Source organism: Loxodonta africana, chromosome 2 (assembly GCF_030014295.1).
Source record: "Loxodonta africana isolate mLoxAfr1 chromosome 2, mLoxAfr1.hap2, whole genome shotgun sequence".
Taxonomy (NCBI): domain Eukaryota; kingdom Metazoa; phylum Chordata; class Mammalia; order Proboscidea; family Elephantidae; genus Loxodonta; species Loxodonta africana.
In genome coordinates, this window is record NC_087343.1 from 64,593,264 (window position 1) to 64,617,150 (window position 23,887).

Here is a 23,887-nt window from a genome sequence, read left to right on the forward strand (position 1 = left end):
AGAATGTTACATAATTCACTGAACCTTAATTTTTTTTTTTTTTTTTTATCTCCTCAGGCACAAAATGAGGAGGGCCCTGCTAGATGATGGGTCTTTAATGCTCTGACTACCCTGAAACCATATGGCCCTCCAGCTCTTTGATTAGGATCTCACACTTGGATTCTATGAGTTATATTAAAAGACGATTGTTCCTACCCCTGGTGAGTATAAACCCAAACAAAGACAAAGGGACAAAGAAATGTGGAAGGAGCATAAACAAGAAAAAGCAGGCTAAGACAGAAGAATGAAGAGCAAGAGGCCTGGGGCAGGGTAAGGAATTCAGGGAAAGAGAAAGGATTCTACAAGTGTATGTACAATAATAGAGCTAAAGAAGAGGCCTAAATAACAATAAGCAACTCTAATTATAGGCTATAAACTTTGAAAATGTCCACATGCATTATTTGTATGGTAACAAATAATTCCAGGTATTTGTTTCTCTCCAGAAAATAACACGCAAAATATTTGGACATTGAAACAACTACTTTTCATGGCTGAAGAGAGTTTTGAAAGAACAAAGTTATTTTCAATTATATGTTTACTAAATACATGATGATGACATTTTAAACAAGCCCATTTTCTTATTAGAAGATGAGCACAAGAGAAATTCTAGCATAGTGCCTGGGAGATCAGAGGCATTCAATATACCTTAAGGGAAGAAGAAAGGATGGGGGGGAGGGTGAGAGGAGACAGAATAAGACTATAGTTTAAAAAAAATAAAGTGACATATAAATCATTTTTCTGAGTTCAAAGAACTTACATTTTAATGGAGAAGGGACAAAAGGATAAAATATGCTCATGAAAAATTGCTTAAGACTGCGAACAAAGCTAAATACCAATTAATTCAAACTACAGTAAAATGTTAACTAACCAGAACTCAATTAACTAAACAAAAAAACACCCAGTGCAGTCACCCGAATTAACTAGAATCCTCAAATTACTAGAATGTATATAAACACCTTTACAGTCCAGTATTCAAGGAAAGAGAAGTCCCTGGGTGAAGCAAACAGTTAAGTGCATGACTACTAATCGAAAAGTTGGCAGTTTGACCCCACCCAGAGGCACCTTGGGAAAAAGGCCTAGTGATCTTCTTCCAAAAGGTCACAGCTTTTAAAAACCTATGGAGCACAGTTCTACTCTACACACATGGGGTCACCATGAGTCAAAATCGAATCAACAGCAACTGGTTTGGTTTGTGGTTCTGGATTTTTTTTTTTTGTATTCAAGAAAAGAGAAAATTACAGCATTCATGAAACAATATCAGTGATCACCATGACCACCAGTCGCAACTCCGCAAGAATGTCCCTATAGAAAAACAGAATCACCTCTAGTTCCTACATCATTGACATCTACAGGACAATAACCATTGCCACTCCTTGTGCTGACTAGGAAGCAGTACAAGAACCTCAGTGGTCAATTAAAGCCTAATTACTCAAAGTAGTGCTGACTCAAGGCAGGAAGCCACATTGCGTGGTGAACCCCCCATCTCATTCTAACTTCTTGTAACACCTCACCCTGACATATATGAGTTGAAGTCTATGCAAATACAAGTATACCCCCTTTCCCAAGAAAGTGTTCTTTACTTCTGTTTCCCCCTGTCTATCACCAAACAAAACTCTTACCTCATTTTCTCAGGGTTTTATCTGATCGTGGTCAATTGACTAATAGACTAAACTACCTACCACAGAACGTGCTAGTGAGTGTTGTCAGCTTAATAGGTCACCCCTCAAAGTTAATCGACACTGTAAATGGGGCCTTGACAACCTGGCGTTCCTGAATACGTAAGAATGACTCTAATAGAAGGTATATTGCAAGTGTGGGGTCAGGCCAGGGGGAGCCCAGGAACTTCTTCGAGCCCCTCAAACATACTATACAGGCAGTTGCCTGCCCTGCTGAGACCCTCTGTGTAAGAGAGAGAAGGAATATATAAGAGAGAGAAGAAACTTGTCCTAACAGGTTTGTAGTGCAGTTGCAGAGACAAAATCTATATAAAATTAAAAGCTTTAATAATATTACAAAGTAACATGGGGGTGAACATGGATAAGTTATAGGGCCTTCTTCTTCCTAGATTCCAATATTCTTCCAAAAGTACCATCTGCTATTATCTCTCCCTGAAATTTCTATTAAGAGACAGAAGATTTGTCATAAAAGGAAAAGAAGTAGCTTAGAAGAACTTAGACACATTTCCTTCCTTCTGTTTCCTCATTTGCCCAAACCTCAGAACTTGAAGGGTGTTTGGAAGTGCTCCCTGCATGTACTATGGTCTCTGCATATTAAGCCTTATTTTTAATGCTGTATCAAGTTCCTCAAGAGTTAGCTTTATTCTTCCCTATGTAAATGTTAATGCTGATTCCACCTCAGTTTTTCCAGCTGCTTCCTTACATCACCCTGACCCATGACTTTGAAAAGGTAGGTAATCCTTGAAATCCTAGCATCCTAGATTTGTAGTCAGAAGGTACATATTCAAATTCCAACTCTAATGCTTAGTAGCCATGAGAAAGTTAATTCTTCTCAGAGACTCAGTGTCATCTGTAAAACGGGGATTTGTCTCAACAAATCAAATGACTTATGCGGGAGAACATGGAAGACAGCAGTGCTCAATATATGTGGTTGATGTGAACATTTATGGCAGGTGTTCTCTGCTTTGGAGTTTCTCAGAGCAAGATCAGATCCATTTATTTGTTCAGTTAAGAAATGTTTTGTTCAGCACGTAATATGTGTCAGACCCTTCACCAAGCACTTGGAAACAGCTGCAGCCAGGACCTATCCAATTGCTACTGGATAGTTTCTATTTCCAAACTACCTCTCTTCCAGTATTTTCCCTTTTGGAAAATAGCAAAGAATGTGTGTCCTGTTTGCTTGTTTAAATTGTATCTAGTTGCAGCATTTTGAAATGAAGTCCATCTCTCCCTGGACTTCATTATACATCAAAATTCCCACAGTTGGTGTTCTTTCAAGATGCATGAATCGGTACCATGTCTAAGAAATTCTCTCTTGGGCTTGGTAAAAGAGAATTAAAATATACCTGGACTTTATCAAGTCTGTTTTTCAGGCTGCCATGGGAGGCTGGAGTCGATAGAGATAAATTAAATTATTGAGAATGGAAGTTTCCGATAGTCGAGGGAGAGAAGTCATAATGAGCAGCATATAAAGGTGATCAGTACAAACATACGCCAGAACCCTGCTGACGCTTTCTCTGTAACCCAAGGGTGCCCCTCCTCATTCTGCCTCCACTGAAAACCAAAAATGGAACAAGCAAATATCTGAAGAGCCCTCTCTGCCTAGTGAAGTCCCTAGTTATGACCAAATAAAGACAGACCAGCTACTCTGAAGCTTAGACACAAAGTGCATCTTTCTAGTGGACAATTAATAACCTGAAGTAATGTGACTTGGTACAAATTTTACTGATTACAAACAGTCATTAACACTTGGGTATCTGAAGCATTACTTTATACTATTAATTCAGGGGAAATTATTGAACTATCTATTAAAATGGAAAAGCCATAGCTAGCTGTTCAGACCTCAGGAAAACTAAGTGACATAAGACCAGGTAGAACAAGGGTTTAAGAATGTATTTTTGTTACAATTGTTAGCTAAAATCATTGATTATATAAGAATAATAAGTTCTGTATGTCCTCAGTGGTTTCTGTTTTCCCTGGCCCATGTTAGAAGTAAAAAGAGAATTAGTAACCTTAAAAAAATAGATAAGTAAGGAAAAGAACATGATTTTTTCAACTCCTCCCTTTAAACACCCATCTTCATCTGCTGCTGATGAGGAGAAAACCTGGGCCTGCTGGGGAATGCATAGTGGAGGGAAATCCCTGGCAAAAATATGCACATGCAAGGCTGCCACTTTGCACAAGCACAAGGGGTACCATTCATACTTTTTGTGAAATTTACCTCCAATATTGTGTAGTACACAGGAGCCCTGGTGGCACAATGGTTAAGCTCTCAACTGCCAACGGAAAGGTTAGTGGCTCAAACTTACCAGCCACTCTGTGGGAGAACAGACCTGGTGATCTGCTCCCATAAAGATTACATCCTAGGAAACTCTATGGGGCAGTTCTGGGTCACTATGAGTCAGAATCGACTCGACAGCACACAACAACATTGTGCAGAACAGGAAATCGTGGATGGTGCAAACAGTTAAACTGCTCAGCTGCTAAGTGAAAGATTGGTGGTTTGAGTCCACCCAGAGATGCCTCAGAAGAAAGGTCTGGTAACCTACTTCTGAAAAATAAGCACAGAAAACCCTGTGAAGCATTGGTCTACTCTGACACACATGGGTTTGTCATAAGTCAGAATCGCCTCAATGGCATCTGACTATTGTGCAGTGCGCAGCCTGTGTAGCTGTATACAGTGACCGTATGTACAGGACTGTCCAAAAATCTGTGAAAAAGAAAAGTGCTAGCTCAGACAAATACCTTGAGAGCTAGTTCAAACTTTGCAAGATAGAAAAGAGAAAGTGTTCATTGACTTTAAGAATTACTCAAGAAGTTCCACAAATAGACGCAGAATGAGTATCTGAGCATTGTAAAAGACTTGATTCTGTAATCACGAGAGAAGAAAGTCTTTCTGTTTGACTGATCCTCAGATAAACAAAACCACAGTGGGAATGACTAAGCAAACAGTTTTCCTATCTTTACACCCACACGCTTGATGGAACATATCAGTGAGCAAAGAAAACATTCACCAAATTTCCACTGATGAAACATCCCAGTGAGGGGTGCCTCTCCTCCTCTGACTGACTTTGAAAACATTAAGCCATATAATTTGAGTTTTGTTTCAACTTGAAAAAAAAATGGAGTTGTTGCCTTAAATATATGGCCTTTAAGAACAAGCCAGCCTGAGGATAGGACAAGTAATTTCTCTCAGGCTGGATGAAGGATACCCCAGCCTAAGTCGGGTGACCAAGCATCACTCATCTGAAGTGTTCTTGTCCCAAACACTTCAGAAGGCCTGGTGAGCCTACTTTCCTGGGATGCTCGAAGACCTCTTAGAAGTAGGATCTCTGAAAAGCAGTAATAAAAGGGACAGGACTACCTAAGGGCCAGGTAGCCATAACTTGGGGCTGCCACTTTAGAGTGCCCCTCACTCGTCCTCCTCTGGCTGTGCCTACTCGTGAAGCCAGGAGTCTGCAGGATTGGGGGGCGGGGGAGAGGGCATATGTACCTGCAGCCCATGACTACTCTTCTAGATCATTCCACAAGTACCCACTATTCTGAAATTCCCTGCCCCAAATAGCCCAAAGCCAGCTTCCTGGTCCTGTGTGGGCCTTTACCCTCCCAAGGACAAAGCACACGCCAGTGTGCACACCTCTAGGCCTGGGAGGCAGCCATGGGAGGCTGTTGAAGGGTGGAAGTGAACGAAGCTTGAATGAGCAGGCTGGCTCGTCCACACATGTTCCTACAACACTCCTCCAATTGTACAGTGGAGCCAGGGCAGGAAGAGAATGGGATAGGACTGTGGGACAGAAAGACCTCCATTTACACTTTTGTCCTGGGTCCTGCAAATGCTGGAGGCAAGCCTAGAATGGAATGAAACGCAGACTGAAACGAGTGCTGTTGAGCAACCCCAAGAAACATCTTCTCCCTCATTCTCTCTGCTACATTCAAGGTGACTGTATAACTTACCATCTGAACCAGGACACTATTGAGAGTAACAGGGGTCCTAACCAGATGGGACACCAGCTCCACTGTGAAGCCAAGACTGTTCTGCCAACTGGGATCAATGGTCACCCAGCTAGCTACACTGAACTGTAGGCAGAGGCTTCCCTTACATTCGTCCCTTGCTAACACCTAGCCCAGAGTTGTGTAAATAATTGCCAACCATTGCATACAGCCGTTTTACTTCCCTGTCAGGTTCTTTTTCCCCTTTATTAGAGAGTGCTTCTCTTTGGTACACCCAAGAAGTAAATAAAACTCCACTCTCGTCGTACAGAACAGACTCTGGGAATATAATAGAAAGTTATACGTGTAGTTTCAGCCTCTGTTGTTTTGCTGCAAAGGTTGTTCAATCTGTTAAGTTTGGAGATTGGCATCTTAAATAAAAAGCATAATATTAAAAAGTATATACCTAAGAAACCAAAGAACCCTCAGAAATCTCTTCAAACACACCAAAGAACGTTGGATATTAGGATTTCTGCAGAAGGTAGAAAGCCAAAGATAAACAGTACATAGAAATTTAAAAGAAAATATTGCAGATAGCCTTTTCTAGAGGCAACCCTACACTGGCCCTGGAATGCAGAATTAAATCAGGAGCAGCCTACACTTTGTAGAAGCTCGCACCCTAGAGCAGGGAGTTTCCAGTAATGCCTAAGGCCACATCCTTGGGATCTAGTTAATGGGACTGCCTTGCTTCTTGGAAAATTCCAGTAGCCTGATTTCATCTCATACCTGAGATGAAGGATACACACACACACACACACACACACTGCGTTTCTGTGGTGCTTCCAGTCAGTCTGTTCTCCAGTCCACTATTATTTACACTAGCAGTTCCTAAGCACAACCACACATCACAATTACCCTAGAGGTTTCTCTAGCATACAGACTCCCAGAGACTGAACCAGTAGGTCCGGGGTGAAGCTGGGACATTTCTACCCTTAGCAAACAAGCCAGACAACTAGGACAGCAAACCATCTAGCTTCTGGAGAAGCTCAGCAAGAGCAGCATGGGCTGAGACACTGAAGAGCCATCAAGCTCTGTTTTTCCAGTAAGACCTGTTCCTATGTTGGGGTCTTCCCAGAGGAAAGTAGATGCTCTGCCCAACACCATGGCAACAAGGCACCACAAACACCCATTCCAGCATGTCCTGGAATGTTTCTGAATTCATTCTCTTTCATGAGAAACTATTTGAGCTTTATTCAGAAATAAAAGTACACACATTAGACAAGTTTGTGAAAACTTTAGAATGACTCATTTTCTTATTGACATCCTTTGGTTCCTAATCCAAGGATAAATATTATCCCTTTGAAAGAAATGTTACTCACTATTTTTCTTCCTTCTCTCTCTTCTCCTCCTCCCAACCACTCACTCTGTAATCTGTGGACTTTTTGTTAAATTAATGATTCTCGATCAACAGAGGTCCAACCCTTCTGGAAGAACACATCAACATCTCCAGGAAACCATGTAATTTTTCTGTTTGTGAAAATGAACCAAATATTTTCAAAGGGTAAGAAACACTGCTTAGCTTTATCTTTGATTAATCCGGAATACAAGAGGAAATTATAGTAATCAATCGATTTAAGGTTTTTTTGTTTGTTTGTTTTTACCAATAGCCCGGTGTAATTAGAAATAAGCCTAAGTTTGTATGTAACAGGCATAGGAAAATTCATGAAATAAATACAGAGAAATGCTATCAGATAGACATCCCTCCTTTCTGGTAGAAAGGCAGACCACGGGAAATTACTCATCAGTCTAGATATTATCTACTAGGATATAAATCAGCTGCTGCTGGAGCAGAGGCAGTAAAAAGAGCAATGCTTCCCTGGCACGGTTCTGAGGTTCAGCATTACCCAGCTCCATAAGGTAATCAGTGCCCTGATTGCTGCTGCCCCTGGGAGCAGCAGCCACCTGTCTCCAGGGATATTTCCGCTGGTCTCAGGGATGGAGCCTGTACAAGAGAGCTCTCTGATCTTGATATATGAAATTCTCAGCATTGCAGCGCTAACTCTATCTCCTTGCTAAGGGAAACAGAAGTCAGTGCTAAACATGGTATCCAGGTTTCCACTCAAATGGGGAAAATGAAAGTTATTTCCTGGAATCTTGCAGGCTGAAGAAATACCTCCTTAATATGCTAGTCCCTGGCCCACTCTTATTTGATAACTTACATCTAATTTCTCTTGCTTTATTGTTCTTTTTACCGAGCTTCAGATAACTTTCCTAAAGTCATTGAAAAGTGATGCTAAATGCTCACCTGAAACTTCCATATATCCTGAGACATAAGATATGCCTGAGCTTCATACAGGCACTTAGTCCAAAACTAAAACACCAAAATAGTATCAAATGGCTTTTGGATAAAGAAAAACGGTTACAGAGTGGTGTGTATGTGTAATGCCACTGGTATAAATTTGTCGTGAAATAGCCTGCAACAAAGTTGGAAGGATATGCACAGAGAACATTACGCAGGTCATTTATGGATGAGCCCAGATTCATTTCTGTTCCTGTAACTTATCCATTTTCTACTGTAAGCAGTTATTACTTGTGTACTTTTCAAGCTTAAAAAAGGGGAAAAAATATTGAAGTCATTTACCTATAAGATGCCATTGATATTGGGCATTGTAATTAATTATTTTAAAACTCTAGGAACAAATGGCTAATGTTACGCTTCACTTTTTCTGCCATTTTCCACTATTGCCAGAATCCATCCACTAGTTGTAGTGGAAGTATTTACCTTCCACTAAATCATAGGAACAAGATGGGTATGAATGACAGCTTACTCTCTTGAAATAGCCACTAATTCCACAAATTATGTTCTTGTTGTTCAAGATAGAGAGCCTCACAGATAAAGTAAATAAGGATTTCTTCCATCAATGAATTGAAAAATACATTCGCTCAAAAATTACTCAATGTCACAATTGACATTTCAAATGTATAGTTTTCCTTGCTTCCACTTTTATTGGAGCTTAGACAGCAAGAGGCAGATGCCAAATATGTCCCCTAAGAGGGTTTAAATTGGCTGTATTCATCTCTCTCTGATTTCAAGAAAATGGGTTAAAAATAAATGTTTGGCTTAACATTTTACAAATGCTTCTTTTAAACATTACTTTTTCTTCTGTGCACTGCCAGGGAGAAATTTTGTGTTTGGGTTCTAAGTCAGGAGCAACTCACCAAGATTGAAAGCACACAAGACAGCTTCCATTTCCTCTTCTCAATTCCTCAATGGCTTGCCTGGTCACAGCATCTACCAGAATTGCCTTCATTTCGCTATCTGACATTTTAAAATTCCCCTCTCTGGCTACAACCTCCAGTTTTTCTACATTCCTGCTCTTTCCCTTCTGTTGAATGTACCTGGCCCCTTCATTGTTCTCTCCACTGAGTTCTGCTCTCTCTTTTCTAGCCTAAGCTTCTTAAATTAAGATACATCCCCACCCCTAACCCAGTATAGGGAGTCATGGAAAAACATGGCGTAAACAGTCAATCCTCATTATTCATAAATTCCATATTTGCAAATTCATTTACTTGCTAAAATTTATTCACAAGCCCAAAATCAATACTCTCAGTGCTTTCACCATCATTCACAGACATGCACTGACTGATGACAAATTTGAGCGCCCTGACTCACACATTTCCAGCTGAGGTCAAACAAGGTTCTTGTTTCAGCTCCCACATTATAAACAAGCATTCTTTTTTGTGGTCTATTTAGTGCCACGGAAACCTTGTAGTGGTTAAGTGCTACAGCTGCTAACCAAGAGGTCGGCAGTTCGAATCCGCCACGCACTCCTTGGAAACTCTATGGGGCAGTTCTACTCTGTCCTATAGGGTTGCTATGAGTTGGAATTGACTCAACAGCAGTGGGTTTGGGTTTTTTGTTTGTTTGTTTGTTTTAATGCCACATTTTTCAGATTTTTGTTGGTGATTTCACTGTTTAAAATGGCCCTAAGCTTAGTGGTGGAGTACTGTCTAATGTTCCTAAGCACAAGAAATCTGTGATGTGCCTTATAGAAAAAATAAATGTGTTAGATAGGCTTCATTGAGTGTAAGTTACAGTGCCGTAAGCTGTTGGCCGTGAGGTCAATGTTATTGTTAATGAATCAATAATATATATTGAAAAAGGTGTTTACCTAAGTTTTATTGACTACACAAAGACATACTACTGTGGGTATCATGACTAATGATAGATAACATTGGGAAGAACGGGAATTCCAGAACAGTTAAGTGTGCTCATGTGGAATCTGTACATAGACCGAGAGGCTGTCACGTGGACAGAACAAGGGGATACTGTGCGGTTTAAAATCTAGAAAGGTGTGTGTCAGGGTTGTATCCTTGCACCATACTTATTCAATTTGTATGCTGAGCAAATAATCTGAGAAGCTGGACTACATGAAGAAGGACACAGAATCAGGACTGGAGAAAGACTCATTAACAACCTGCAATGTGCAGATAACACAATCTTGCTTGCCGAAAGTGAAGACAACTTGAAGCGCTTCCTAATGAAGATCGAAGACCACAGCCTTCAGAATATAGATTACACCTCAACACAAAGAAAACAAAAATCCTCACATCTGGACCAATAAGCAACACCATGATAAACGGAGAAAAACTTGAAGTTGTCAAGGATTCCATTTTACTTGAATCCACAAGCAACATCCATGGAAGCAGCAGCCAAGAAATCCAAGGACATATTGCATTGGGCAAATCTACTGCAAAAGACCTCTTTAAAGTGCTCAAAGCAAAAATGTCACTTTGTTGACTAAGGTGCGCCTGAGCCAAGCCATGGTATTTTCAATCACCTCATATGCATGTGAAAGCTGGACGATGAATAAGGAAGACTGGAGGAGAATGAACTCATTTGAATTATGGTATTGGCAAAAAATACTGACTATACCATTGTCATGGGTTGAACTCTGTCCCCCCAAAATAGATGTCAGCTTGGCTAGGCCATGATTCCCAGCATTGTATGGTTGCCCTCCATTTTATGATTTGATCCGATTATTCTATGTGTTGTAAACCCTAACCTCTATGATGTTAATGAGGCAGGATCAGAGGCAGTTATGTTAATGAGGCAGGACTAATCTACAGGACTTGGTTGTATCTGAGTCAACCTCTTTTGAGAAATGAAAGAGAGAATCAAGCAGAGAGGAGAGGGGACCTCATGCCACCAAGAATGAAAAACCAGAAGACACATCATTTGGATTGGGGATGCCTGTGCAAAGAAGCGCCTAGACCACGGGAAGATTGATGACAAGGACCTTCCCCCAGAGCTGACAGAGAGAAAAAGCCTTTCCCTGGAGCTGGCATCCTGAATTAAGACTTGTAGCCTCCTAGACTGTGATAAAATAAATTTATCTTTGTTAAAGCCATCCATTTGTGGTATTTCTGTTATAGCAGTACTAGATAGCTAAGACAACAATTGACTGCCAGAAAAATGAACAAATCTCTCTTGGAGGAAGTATAGCCAGAATGCTCCTTAGAAGTAAGGACGGTGAGACTTTGTCTCACTTTGAACATGTTATCAGGAGGGACCAATCCCTGAAGAAGGACATTATGCTTGATAAAACAGAGGATCAGCAAAAAAAGAAGATTCTCAATGTGATGGACTGACACCATAGCCACAACAATGGCTCAAACATAGCAACAATTGTGAGGATGGCAGAAGACTGGGCAACATTTTGTTCTGTTATACATAGGGTCACTATGAGTCAGAGCTGACTCAACAGCACCTATCCACAACAACAAGGTGTCTTTAAATAGAAACACAAAGAAAACAAAGTTATGATTGATCAGTTGATGAAAATATTGTGACCATTTAATTCAGTACTGAAGTCATTGCTGAGGCTCATCCTTCAGCCAAAGAGTAGACAAGCCCATAGAACAAAACAAGACTAAATGGGCACACCAGCCCAGGGGCAAGGAGGAGGGGGCAGGAGGGGACAGGAAAGCTGGTATTGGGGAACCCAAGGTCAAGAAGGGGAGAGTGTTGACGTGTTGTGGTGTTGACAACCAATGTCACAAAACAATATGTGTATTGTTTAATGAGAAAATAATTTTTGCTCTGTAAACCTTCATCTAAAGCACAACAAAAAATTTAAAAAAAGAAAATGTCGTGACCAGAGGCTCTTAAGAACCTAGCCCTATCTTTCCTTAGGAGCAATTGTTCAGTATTTGCTAACTGAGTGTTCACAGCAAACTTACAGAACATAGCTACTGAAATAAGGAGAACTGACTGTATCTTTTAGGTGTCTATTTTACTCAATAGTGAATAGATAATAATTTATTTTAAATTAGAACAAATACAGATTCATGATGGAATTTTAAATATTTTAAAGATAAAACTCAAGACTTCAGGATATTCAAACTTTTAAAAGTCTGCTTTGAGACAGGCCCCCATGCCGTAGGGATAAGCTTTTGTTCTTCTCTATCATTACGGACATTTCACAAGAAACTTTGGGTAAGCACTATCCTAGCCTATTCAGCCTCCTTTTAGCTTTCCAGTCTATGGTCAACCTTTTCCAACCAAGTTCTCTCTAACATTCAAGATTCTCTAACCCTCTTGACTCTCCATTAAAACCCTTACTTGGACTGTTGTTGCTGTTGTTACAGTTGAGTCAGTTCTGACTCATGGTGACCCCATGTGTGCAGAGTAGAAGGGCTCCATAGAGTTTTCAAGGCTGTGACCTTTCAGAAGCAGATTACCAGGCCTGTCTTCCAATGCACCTCTGGGTGAGTTTGAGCTGCCAATTCAAACCTCTAAACTTTTGCCTATTAGTTGAGCACTTAACCATCTGCACCACCCAGGTACTCCTTGCTTGGACTAACCCAATCCATTTCTTTGCCTCAGTTTTGGTTATTACTAGATAAAAAAAAGTCCTGTAATAATATCTTGGAGAACCATGCCACTCAACCAGTCCTAAGCATTGGGCATCACAAGATAATCCAGTTTTTCTTCTCTAACATAGATTCTAACTTTCTCTAATCCCTTCATATTCTTAAAAATACTTCTGACTTTCTCAACAAATAGTTTCATTACTCTCTTTACGAAGACCGAGGCTATTTTAAGTTAGTTGCCTCAACTATCCCTCCCACCACCTTAAATGTTATAGGTCATCACACATAGTCTGTTTCTTCCTTCCAGTCTCAAAGCTATGTCCCTATTCTTTTCCAAGGTCAGCCTCCCCAGATGTGCTCCTAAACCTATTCCAAGCCGTTCTGCTTCCTCCATCATTCTCACTATTTCCTCCATCTTCTGCCTTTGTCCTTCTCCTCTTACATAACAAAGGCAAATCATTTCTTGACCTTGATTCTCTCAAAGTTCTCCTTCCTTTTTATTGCCAAATTTCCTGAAAGAGAAGCCTTTCTTTTATTTTTTTTTAAATGAAGAGAATTCATTTGTTCTCTTCCCATTATCTTCTTGTATCCCTACAAAGAGACTTCCATCATCCAGCAAGCCAACTAAGGTCACTAAGGGACCCACTGGTCACTATTGCAGGTCTCTGCTCTGAATTTGTCCTGCTTCAACTCCCAAAGAATGGGTGATAACTCCTTAAATTCTCACATCTTTTCCTTTCCTGACCCCACACTCTACTGTTTTGTCTCCTACTTCTCTAACTATTCCTACCCCGTCTCGTTCACCAACTCTCCTTTATCTGCCTACCACTAAAGGCAGCATTCTTAAACATTCAGTCTTTTCTTCTACACCCTCACTCTTAGCAACTGAATACAACCCATGTCTTCAGCAATCATCTCTATCCAGAGGATTTTCAATTTCAGAGTTGTATCGTAATACTGAGTCACTACATCTTTTCTACAGCTCGTTGGGCATCCTCATGTAGAGAGCCTAAGGATAGTCCGGGAAGGTAGGAGGAAGAAGGTACGGGTTTTCTACATGTACAGTTGTGTGGCTATGGACAAATCACTTAACATCTGAGTCCCAATTAGAAATAATAATAGTATTTACCTCATAGACTTGTTGGTGAGGATACAGTGACACAAAAAAACAGGGAAATCAATTTATATTTATTTAATAAACAGCTGGAAACCGTGGTGGAATAGTGGTTAAGAGCTACGGCTGCTAACCAAAAGTTCGGCAGTTTGAATCCACCAGGCACTCCTTGGAAACTCTATGGGGCAGTCCTATTCTATCTTATAGAGTTGCTATGAGTTGGAACCAACTTGATGGCAACAGGTTTTGTTTCGGGTTTAATAAACACCTAAAGCACTTAGTATATGTCAGGCAGGCTTGTAATATAGCACTTTACAAATAATAACTTAGTCCTCACAAGAATCCTTTAAAGTAAATACTATTATTATTCCTACTTCACAGATGAGAAAACTGAGGTACAGCCAATTTAGGTAACACATAAAATAAGTGGCAAAGCCTAATTCCAGCCTAGGCAGTCTGGCTCCAGAGTTCCTCGTACTAACCACTATGCTAACCTGCCTTTCATTATTCTGCCTTTTAACATTTTAAAGCACTATACAAATTCAAAGAACCCTGGTGGTGCAATGGTTAAATGCTCAACTGCTAACCAAAAGGGTGGGGGTGCAAACCCACCAGCTGCTCCACGGAGAAAAGACCTGGTGATCTGCTCCCAAAAAGATTACAGCTTAGGAAACCCTATGGGGCAGTTCTACTCTGTCACATGCGACCGCTATGAGTCAGAATTGATTTGATGACACACAACAACAATAACAGATTCAAGTACCATTATTAACTCAAATATCTGGAACATAAGAGCACCTTGCTTCTGCTCTTAATCTCTTCAAACCTCTTCCCCTGAGGTCCTTGTTGGTTAACAACAGCACCATTGTTCTAATCCTACAAATTAAAACTTGTCCATCAGCTTTATTTCTTTTCTCAGCATCCACTGTTGCCCAGTCATGCTGCATTGAGATGGCTGGCTCATCCTCACTACTGGTGCTTTAACTCAGGCCTCTTTCTATCATACCTAGACTATTTTTTGCCATTGTTGTTTTGTTTTGTTTTTAAAGGAAAAGAAGAGGAAACACAACCCCTAAAAATCAGGACAATTGGTGAAATTTAAATAAAGTCTGCAGGTCAGAAAACGTTGTCTAACAATATAAAATTTCCTGATTTTGATCATTTTGCCAAAGTTATGTTAAAAAAATTGTTTTTAGGAAATACACATTGAAATATCTAGGGGTAAAAGGCATGATGCCTATAATCTATTCTCAAAAGGTTTTATAAAAATCTTATCTAGAGAGAGAGGATGAGAATGATAAAGCAAATGTGGCAAAATGTTAACAATTTGGTAAATCTGGCTGAAGAACATTCTGCAGCAGCTCTTTGAATGTTCTTGCAGTTTCCAAAAATATATGCTGCCAGGGCTGATCAGGGACATGGGGCAGCAGGTACCAGGGGCAAGAAGGCAGCAGCTCTGCCAGGGAGCACTGAACGTGTGCATTCTTACTCAAGTAGGCTCCTCACTCACCACAGCTCCCACCTCTTCAAGGCAAAGCAGAAAGGAATGGCCCTCCTGCACTCAGTAACGCTCTCCCAAGGCTCACCTCCTCCCGTAATAAGGTTCCTCTAGGAAGCCCCTGTCCCTTTCTAGGAACCCCTTTTTCCAGTCTCTGTCCGTGCCTGCCTCCCACCGACCTCACTGCACACGCTGCACAGGCATCCGCACTCTGGATGTGTCTGCTGCGCTCAAGACAGAGAACGTGCGTCAGGCTCCCCTAGCTGTGTGTTTGAGCTTCGGCCAGGAGACCAAGTGCTCCAATGACTCTGCTTTCAGTGCTTCGCCTTTTAATTTCTACTTTTTAAGAAAAAGAAAATTAAACCCTTTTGACAAAACTTATCTAAAAGGGTTTTTGCTAACTCCTTAGAAAGTTCTAGGTAGAAAGCCAAACATGAGTGATCAAGAGAAATGGAAACTGAGTTCCATTTGCTGTTCAAGTGGTCTTTCCCCTAATGTTGCTCCCTAAACATCTGGCCTTTCTCTTTCCTTTGGCACAGAAAGGTTGTGGTCAGATCAGGGCTCAAATTAGGCTTCCTTTTACGAACAGAAACTAAGGCTCAAAGGAGGTTAAGTGACTCACCTAGGGTTATGTCACCCTGAAGGTTCCAAGTTTGTTAGCTGGTTTATTTGTTCTACAACTGGGGAGTTTAGGATCAAGGTTTGGGATTTGGGAGGTACACACATAGTTACAATCAGAAAAGTGAATGAGAGCCTTTGGGAGAATAAGGAGAAAAACGTAAGGCCAAGGTCTGGCCTTTGGGGCAATCTACATTTAAGGGGTACAATAATAGTTACCTTATTGCCCCCAAATGTGACCTTCCCATTAAACCTCCAGGTAATTCCTTCCTAAAACTCATCCTATCACGAGGATAAAGTGACATTCACCACTCAAGTCAAACCTAAAAAAAAGATCCATTCTTTCTTTCATTCATTCAACAAGTATTGAGTGAATGTCTACCCTACATCAGAAAATAATCCAGAATTCTGAGGACACATCAGTATACAAAACCAACTAAGTCCCTGCTCACAAGGAACTAGCCAGAACTACACATCACTTTTGAAATCGTCAAATATCTGAAAACTCTGAGACTTTCTGGAACATTATTGATCCTCTGTGAACTTTACTTCCCTCATCCGTTAAATGGGTATATCAAAACCGTACTATCCATCACCACATGTGTTGCATGAGAACTGAGTAAAATATGATCTGCATAATAGAGAGCCCTGCATAGAATTGATAATCAATAAATGGTAATCATTACAATCGTAATTATGATTACACTCTATTGTAAAACCACCAGAGTTGACATTCACTATCCCTTTGAGCTAAACGTTAGGAATAATCCCGTCAGCATGTCCTAAACCTAGTCATTCAGATACAACCCTCACGATTTTTTGCCATTTCTGCATACAAACTTTGTACTATACTTAGTATTTTATCCACATTCCAAACAACAACCGTAAATACAGGTTTTATATGCTATTTATGTATCTTTCCTAATACACATTTAAATCAGAAGCAGTTATTAACATTTTAAAAGGTTTGTTCATGCAACATAAAAAAAAAAAAAAAAAAAAAGCAACATAGCACCTAAAATTAATTCAGATGTTGCAGGAGGTCTGCTGGGCCTACTTTGAGAAATACTTCTCCATATGCTCGACTTTGGTTTATGCTCGACTTTGCAGAGCTGATCTCAACCTCTAAATTTGGCTTATTTAAATGAAACACATTTTTAGAGTGCTCCAGAGTCTGACAAACTCTCACCACCTCCACTGTTACTTTCATAACACAGCCCATGATCGTCTTCTCCAACATGACTGTAACAGTCTCCTCACTGTCTCCTGGCCTCTACCCTTGCCTCCCTACAGCCTGTTCTTCATGGCAGCCAGAAATCAGATCCTACCTCTCCTCTTCCCCAAATCCGCCAAAGGAGTCTCACTTAGATCACAGCGACAAGAAATTCAGAGACATTACTGTGATCTACAATGCCCTACGTGATGATCCGGCCCCTGGCTGCCTCCCCCACCATATTTCCAACTACTCTCCCCATTGGAAGTGTGGCTGTGGTTGTATGGAATGTTATTCAGGCAGCCTTTGCATCTGCTAATCTCTCCATTTGAAGCATGCTTCACCCAGATTGTCATGAGAGAAGAAAATAAAAAACAAGAACATGTGAAAGCAAGACTAGAAACCCACAGACACACTCACCAAAGTCTCCAAATGCTACTGGAAGGTAGGCCCAAAGATACAGAAATTGGGTGGAGACAGAATAGGGGTCAGAGAGAGATATGGGTAGAATTGAAGAAGAACTAACATCATTATTCCAAGAATCCGTGGTGCTTAATTTGGTTTAAAAAAAAAAAAAATGTTTAGGTAAATAAATAATTTTTTCCATTTTAGCCTTTAACGACAATGTACTCCCTGCCCCACTTTAAACATAAGTGCTAAAAAGTAATAAAGTAGAGTTTCATTTTTTATATGGCCAATATGTAGCAGTGCTAAGGAGCAATGAAACCAACAAAAGGGATGCAGTTAAAATAGAAAAAGAAGGTGAAACAGCTTTTGGTAGATTAAGTGTATCAATGGCCCCAAGTCATGGCCTCACTATGTCCCCTTCCTTTACCAGGTAACCTTGTATTCTCCTTCCACACTAACTCTGAATTTCACCATGACTTGCTTTGACCAACGGGATGTTAGCAAATATGTCACTAACAGAAGCCTCAGAGGCATGACTGGGCTTGCTCACTCTTGGATCCCAGCCACAACAATGAGAACGTGCCTGAACTAGCCTGCTGAAGAGATGTGAGAGATATTTGGAGGAGTGGTGACTTTTCCTAATCAAGACCATCTTAGGCTGCCAGCTAACTGCTAATGTCTAATAAGTAAGCTCAGGTGAAATGAAGCTGAACGTGGCTTAGATTAGCAGAGCTCTCCACCTGACCAGTTGTAGTTGTTAGGTGCCATCCAGTGGGTCCCGACTCACAGCGACCCTATGCAAAAACAGAAACTGCCCAGTCTTGCACCATCCTCACTAACCTTACTATGTTTGACCACATCTTTGCAGCCATTGTGTCAGTCCATCTCCTTGAGGCATTTCTTCTTCTTTGCTAACCCTTTACTTTACCAACATGATGTCCTTCTAGAGGAATCGGCCCCTCCTAATAACATGTTCGAAGTACATGAGACAAAGCCTAGCCATCCTCGCTTCTATTCTGGCTGCACTTCTTCCAAGACAGATTTGTTTGTACTTCTGGCAGCCTGTGGTATATTCAATATTCTCTGCCAATGCCATAATTTAAATGCATCAATTCTTTTTCAGTATTCCTTATTCATTGTCCAGCTTTCACATGCATGTGAGGCGAATGAAAATACCGTGGCTTGGGTCAGACACATCTTAGTTCTCAGAGTGACATCTTTGCCTTTCAACACTTTAAAGAGATCTTTTGCAGCAGATTTGCCCAATACAATACGTCCCTGGATTTCTTGACTGCTATTTCCATGTGTGTTGATTGTGGATTCAAATAAAATGAAATCCTTGACAACTTCAGTATTTTCTCCATTTATTATGATGTTGCTTATTGGTCCAGCCGTGAGGACTTTTGTTTTCTTTATGCTGAGGTGTAATCCATACTGAAGGCTGTGGTCTTTGATCTTCATCAGTAAGTGCTTCAAGTCCTCTTCATTTTCAGTAAGCAAGGTTGTGTCATCTGTATATTCCAATTTGTTAATAAGTCTTCCTCCAAACCTGATACTGCATTCTTCATATAATCCAGCTTCTCAGAATATCTGATTAGAATATAGGTTGAATAAGTGTGGTAAAAGGATACAACCCTGACGCACACCATTCCTGATTTTAAACTACATAGTATCCCCTTGTTCTATTCAAACATCTACCTCTTGTTCTATGAACAGTTTCCTCGTGAGCACAACTAAGTTTTCTACAATTCCCATTCTTCACAATGTTATCCATCATTCGTTATGATTCACACAATCAAATGCCTTTGCACAGTCAATAAAACATATCTTTCTGGTATTCTCTGCTTTTAGCCATGATCCATCTGATATCAGCAATGATATCTCTAATCCCACGTCCTCTTCTGAATCTGGCTTGAACTTCTGGCAGTTCCTTGTCGATATACCACTGCAACCATTTTTTTAGTGGTCTTCAGCAAAATTGTACTTACATGTGGTATTAATGATAAGTTCTACATTCTGTTGGATCACCTGTCTTTGGAATGGACACAAATATGGATCTCTTCCAGTTTGTTGACCATGTAGCTATCTTCCAAATTTCTTGGCATAGATGAGTAAAACCCTCCAGCACTGTATCCATTGTTGAAACATCTCCATTGGTTTTCCTTCAATTCCTGGAGCCTTGTTTTTCTGTTTTTGTTTTGTTTTTTGCCAATTCCATCAGTGTAGCTTGGACTTCTTCCTTCAATACCATCAGTTCTTGATCATATGCTACCTCCTGAAATGGTTGTAGGTCAACCAATTCTTTTTGGTACAGTGACCCTCTGTATTCCTTCCATTTTCTTTTGATGCTTCCTGTGTGGTTCAATATTTTGCCATAGAATCCTTCAGTATTACAACTCAAGCCTTAAATTTTTTCTTCAGTTCTTTCAGCTTGAGAAATGCTGAGCATGTTCTTCTCTTTTGATTTTCTAACTCCCTTCATTATAATACCTTACTTTATCTTCTCGAGCCACCCTTTGAAATTTGTTCAGTTCTTTTACTTCATCATTTCTTCCATTTGCTTAAGCAGCTCTACGTTCAAGAACAAGTTTCAGAGTTTCTTCTGACATCCATTCTGGTCTTTTCTTTCTTTCCTGTCTTTTTAACTACGTTTTTCTTTCTTCATACATGATGTCCTCCCACAAGTCATTTGGTCTTCTTTGGTCATTAATGTTCAATGCTTCAAATCTATTTTTGAAATGGTCTCTAAATTTGGGTGGGACATACTCAAGGTTGTGCTTTGGCTCTCACAGACTTGTTTTAATTTTCTTCATCTTCAACTTGAACTTGCATATGAGCAATTGATGGTCTGTTCCACAGTTGACCCCTGGTCTTATTCTGACTGATGATATTGAGCGTCTCCCTCACTTCTTTACAAAGATGTATTCGATTTGATTCCTGTGTATTCCATTCAGCAAGGTCAACGTGTAAGTCACCATTTATGTTGTTGAAAAAAAGTATTTCCAGTGAAGACGCCATTGGTCTTGCAAAATTCTATCACGCAAAATCCAGCATCCTTTCTATAACCAAAGCCTATTTTCCACCTACCGATCCTTCTTCTTTGTTTCCAACTTTCACAGTCCAATCACCAGCAGTAATCAATGTGTCTTGATTGCATGTTTGATCAGTTTCAGTCTGGAGAAACTTCGGTTTCTTCCTCTTTGGCATTAGTGGTTGGTTGTGTAAATTTGAATAATTGTAGGCATATGGATATTATCCTATCACTGACAGTATTGTACTTCAGAATAGACCTTGAAATGTTCTTTTTGATGATGAATGTGATATCATTCCTCTAATTTGTCATTTCTGCCATAGTAGACCATATGATTGTCCCATTCAAAATGGCCAAGATGAATCCATTTCAGCTCACTATGCCAATATCCTAGGCATTAGTTAGGATATTCTTTTATGCATTCCATTTCATTTTTGCTGACTTACAATTTTCCTAGATTCATACTTCATACATTCCACACTCCAAGTCATGGCACTACTACCACTCATCTGTTAGCTTGTCACACTATGGTGGCTTGTATGTTGCTGCGATGCTGGAAGCTATGTGACTAGTATTTCAAATATCTGCATGCTCACCCATGGTGGACAAATTTCAGTGCAGCTCCAGACGAAAACAGACTAGGAAAAAGGACCTGGTGGTCTACTTCTGAAAAAATTGGCCAGTAAAAACCTTATAAATAGCAGTGAAACACTGTCTGATACAGTACCAGAAGATGAGCCCCTCAGGCTGGAAGGCGCTCAAAATACTTCTGGGGAAGAAATTTCTCCTCAGAGTAGAGTCAACCTTAATGACGTGGTTGGAGCAAAGCTTTCAGGACTTTCATTTACTGATACAGCGTGACTCATAATGAGAAGAAATAGCTGCAAACATCTGTTAATAATCAGAACAGGGAATGTACGAAGTATGAATCTAGCTGATCAGTAGACTCGTGAAAGTAATAAATGATTGTCATTTTAAGACACTATGTTTTGGATTCATAGTCCCTGGGTTGTGCAAAAAGTTAACGCGCTCAGCTGCAAAGCAAAAGGTTGGAAGTTTGAGTCTCCCCTGAGGCACTTCAGAAGAAAGGCCTGGCAATCTATTTCAAAAAAATCGGTCATTGAAAACCCCAAGGAACACGGTTCTGCTCTAACATACATGGGTTGACATGAGTTGAACTGTTTTGGTTTACTGGTATGTTTTTGGAGTAGTTTGTTATACAGCAAAAGCTAACTGATACAATTTGGATAATTACCTCCTCCCAAATTACTAAGAGATTGAAGCAAAGGTGGGGAGGCTCCCTCAATTCAAATTCAAGATCATAAATTTAAAATAGTTTCTCTAAAAATAAAAATAATTCAAACAACAAATTTCCTAAGAAAAATAGGTGTGAATTTTCTCGTTAAAGTATTTAAAATCATTTGCAAACAATAGGGTCATTGGGAGAAATATTCAAAGTAATTGCAAATCAAAGCTAAACCATTAACAGCCATTTAAATTGTAAAAATGCAGTAATGTTTTACAAATATAAATGTCTTGCACTAAGTAGGCTGTTGGTTTTCTTTGTGGGCTCCAATAAAAACAAAATGGGACTGCATATATTTTCATCATCCTTCAGTAATTCTACTCTAGCCTCACCACAGGGGACTTCCAATTTCCGCAGCACTAGAGTCTATTTTCATTAAAGGAAACTGTTCCTTCTTTTACCTTTAAAAAAATTAAGAACTTTTCTGTCCATATACCAAATTTACTTAAAGAACTGTAGCTAAAATAGACCAACAATAATTTGCTTCTATTCAGATTTTCATACTGATATACGTACTACCTTTCTCCCCTTCCAAGGTTATCTTTCTTTCTTCCTTGCACATTTTCCAGGAGCTCTGCGCTAAAGCATAAACTTTCACCTTAGAGAAGCAAATAACAAAGCAGACACCCGAGGAAAACATATGCTGTCTGGAAAGGCTTTCTCACCCAATCTCCTTCACACTCATACCCAGCACAGACAACAATTTTAGTTTGTGAAGAATCCATTTTATTTTCTGTTACAAAGATACATACATCTTTGTACAAAAGGAAACAGCCAAATCGAGAACATTATTAAAGATATAAATAATAATACGCATTTGTAGAGTCCTCTCCTCTGCTCGTTCTCATTTGCTTCTCCTTGTGTGGTAAGCAGAACCCTGATATTGCAGTGTTTAAGATCTCGGCTGCTAACCAGAAAGTTGGCAGTTTAAATCCACCAGCCACTCCTTGGAAACCCAATGGGGCAGTTCTACTCTGTCCTATAGGGTCACTATGAGTCAGAATCAACTTGATGGCAACGGGTTTGGGTTTGTTTTAGGGTGTGGAAAGCAGAGCCTGTATTTTTACTTCCCTATGGAGCCCTGGTGACGCAGTGGTAAAGTGTTCAGCTGCTAGCCGAAAGGTCAGTAGTTTGAATCCACCAGTTGCTCATTGGAAACCCTATGGGGCAGCTCTACTCTGTCCTATGGGGTCACTATGAGTTGGAATTGATTTGACTGCAACAGGTTTGGTGGTTTTGGTATTACAGGCAAGGAAACTAAGGCTAGGTGTGGCAATGCGACTTCCCTAAGGTTTTTCTTTTGTAAAAAGTGACAGAGTCTGAATTCAAGTTCAAGGTCCTTTTCTGTACAGTATGTTCCTGAATAATACAATGTTGGAAAACTTGGAACAAAAAACAAGTGTTCACAGAAAACATTAACAGAGACAGATAAATGTGTGAAAAAAGACAACAGAGCCATTTACATCTACGTCCGGCAAGTGTGTGAGAAAAACAGCTACCAACTGACAACATTTCTAGCACAACATTCTACAGAACACAACAGAAAGCTACATAATTTTACATCATGTTAAGTACACGCAACAGCAGACCAACAAATACCGTGGTGAGGATTCCACACAACTTCGCTTGACAATCACATTTTCACCTCCTCATAATGTTTTGAATGTGTTATTGTTGGCTGTTTGTTCTTCATCCAACACGGACTAATGCAATAAATTCTTATTTATCCAAAATATAGAGAATGCAGTGCTACAGATTACCGAGTATCTGGGTTCAATATTAAATTTTATTGAATATAGTAACACCCCATTTATTTCAGAATCTGCCCAACCTTAAAGCTACAGAACATGGTTCAGCAAACTTTCTCTAAAGAGTCAGATAGTAAATATTTTAGGTTTTGAGGGCCATATGGTCTCTGCCACAACTACTCAGCTCTACCCTTTTAGCGCAAAAACAGCTGCTTTTTTTTTTTTTTACGTAAATGAATGTGCATAGCTGTGGTCTAATAAAACTTTATTCACAAAAAACTGATTTGTCCTGCAGGCTGTAGTTTGCAAGCCCCAGCTCTAAATCATAACTCTCATCCAGAAGGAAAAAATGCACTCGTATTCTTAGTTACTCTCAAGGAAAAACTGACACCCTGAGGGAATGCCTATTCTCTCATTTTATACACAATTT